At 41.4% G+C, this 2,500-nt stretch overlaps 1 protein-coding gene across 4 annotated transcripts in view; it reads left to right on the forward strand.

Moving 5' to 3' along the window:
* The window catches only part of LOC123515178, a 263,389-nt gene that overhangs the window by 173,297 nt on the left and 87,592 nt on the right, over nucleotides 1-2,500 (forward strand). For 2 of the 4 annotated variants that reach the window (XR_006677807.1, XR_006677808.1), the window contains exon 2: nucleotides 1,017-1,099. The exons of the other annotated variants lie outside the window; for them this stretch is intronic. The gene's annotated coding sequence lies outside the window, so the exon portion shown is untranslated. The remainder of the gene's footprint in view (nucleotides 1-1,016; nucleotides 1,100-2,500) is intronic. 4 annotated transcript variants of the gene reach the window in all.

Raw genomic sequence — 2,500 nt, forward strand, 5'->3', positions numbered from 1 at the left:
CCGCGCCAGGTATGTTTAACCTCCTCCTCCTCCTCCTCCTCCTCCTCCTCCTTCTGTGTGACACCGCCAAAAGAAGTGAAAAAGCAAAAGATCACCACTATTGGCACTGTATTTTTAAGTGCTGTTTTTTTTCTTTTCATCGATTCCTATTTGCGTGTATTGTTTGTGTTTCATCTTTCTCCGGTCGCAGGGAAGAAGAGGAAAAGGAGAAAATGAAGTAGAAAGAAAATTCGCTGCTACTTTCACTAACATACTTTCATACGAACGAATGATCTCAGTCGGTCTTTTTTGTCTTTTGTAGTTAATAAGGAAAGTTACAAGTCACACACACACACACACACACACACACACACACACACACACACACACACACACACACACACACACACACACACACACACACACACACACACACTTTATTGTTGTATACATTCATACGTAGGCTGGTCTGCAAGCGCTTACGTTGCATGTCCTGCTTCTTTGTGTATGAAAGTCCATGAACTACTTTCAAGTGGTCATGTTGCGTGAGCGAGTTGCGTTTTGTCGTTAGTCAGTTGCTTGATTTACTGAGTCCGGTGATGCATGGGAGTGGCGGAGGAGGCGATGACCCCTTGGCTGCCCGGAGCATTCCCCACATCAAATAATTATTGGTGCCGTGAGCTGCAAGGAAAAGGAGAGAGAGAGGGAGAGGGAAGGAACCAGTCACTACCGTCCTGAACCGGCTATAGGAAAATTGCGATGATTATAATCTTATTCTACTTTTTGCTAACGGTGTGTGTTTGTGTGTGTGTGTGTGTGTGTGTGTGTGTGTGTGTGTGTGTGTGTGTGTGCGTGTGTGAGTTTGTATGTATGTGTGTTTGCTTGCTGAATTACTAAACTGATATTTTATTTTGTTTCTCTCTTTTCTCTTGACATGTTTCTCTATTTATTACTCCAATATTTAAAGTCATGGCTTGCATATCCCTCTTTCTTATCTCTCTCTCTCTCTCTCTCTCTCCTTCTCCGGCAAGACGCAGGAGACATAGTGAAAGTTTGGGGCAACAACCCAGCAGCGCGGTGAAGGAGTTTCTCTCTCGGACCCACCCGTGAGAGACATCAGGTGGGGATCCTTGGCCTCTTTCCTCCTCCTCCTTCTTCCTCGTCTTCCTTATTTCACTTTATTTTTGCCTGTACAAGAAGCGTTTTCTATTTTCTCTTCCCTTTCGAGTCCTCTTTATTTTTGTTTCTTTTTTAGCTTTGCACCGGTTATCCAGTATTATTTTGGTGTGTTTTTTGTGGTTGTCTTTATAGCACTCACCTTTCATTTCGTATTCTTTTCATTACTTTGTTGTTTCGTTATCAATATCATCCCTTTTTTCACATTCATTCTTTCTCTTTCATTTCTTCCATATTGTTTATTTTTTGGTGTATGTCAATTATGGTGCATTTTTTCCGCATTTGTTCTTATTTTTCTCCCTCTTTTCTTCACTACAACAAGTATTTTCTATTTTTCTTCCTTTTACTTCACACATTAGCGTGTCTTTTTCTTTTCATGTGTGTCAGTTTTGCTGGGTTAATTTTTTTTCCCTCCACCGTTTGTGTTTCTCTGTACTTTTACCTCGCTTGCTGTGTGTGTGTGTGTGTCTGTGTGTGTGTGTGTGTGTGTGTGTGTGTGTGTGTGTGTGTGTGTGTGTGTGTGTGTGTGTGTGTTTCTTTTTTACTCCTTCAATACCTGTTCGTTTTATCTTCGGTTCTCTTGCTCTCCTTTCACTTTTGTTTTCTTTTTATTTTCTCTATGCCTCTTGTGTCATTATGTTTTTTTATTCCTCCTCCTCCTCCTCCTCCTCCTCCTCCTCCTCCTCCTTCTTTTCCTTTTCCTCTTCCTCCTTTTTTTCAGCTGCCGCTTACTTACTTGATCTGTTTTTTTGGTTTTACTTCTTTCTCCAAATTTTTACTCCTACTTTCTTTCTTCTTCTTTGCGTCAACCTTTTCCTTCACCGGTCAATGTTCTTTTGTTTTTTATTCTTGTTTTTTTCTTATAAATCTTTGCTTGGATTTATTTCTCTTATTGCTAATCTTCTCCATGTTTGTAAAAAAAAATGTTATTGTACCGTTGTTGTTGTTGTACCGTTGAAGACAAAATATTGAAACTCTCTCTCTCTCTCTCTCTCTCTCTCTCTCTCTCTCTCTCTCTCTCTCTCTCTCTCTCTCTCTCAAAAAACATTGCTCCTACGATGAAATTACAACTGGAATGCGAGATAAGCTGGCGTGACTTCCTCCTTCTGGGCACTCACTCGTCTAAGCTTTCAGGCGTGGCAGGGGCGGAGGGGGAGGGTGAAGGATGACGGGTAGGATGAAGAGTAAGAGGGGATAAGGGTCAGGGAAGGGAAGAGAGGGGAAGAAGAACGGGCGGAGTGAAAAAATAGGGTACGTGGTGAGGGGAGTATAGATTTGTTTTCTTTTCTTGCAATTTTTTTCTTGATTAGGGAATATTAATGAGTTGGTAGTCTCTCTCTCTCTC

This window comes from Portunus trituberculatus, chromosome 38 (genome assembly GCF_017591435.1).
Source record: "Portunus trituberculatus isolate SZX2019 chromosome 38, ASM1759143v1, whole genome shotgun sequence".
Lineage (NCBI taxonomy): Eukaryota > Metazoa > Arthropoda > Malacostraca > Decapoda > Portunidae > Portunus > Portunus trituberculatus.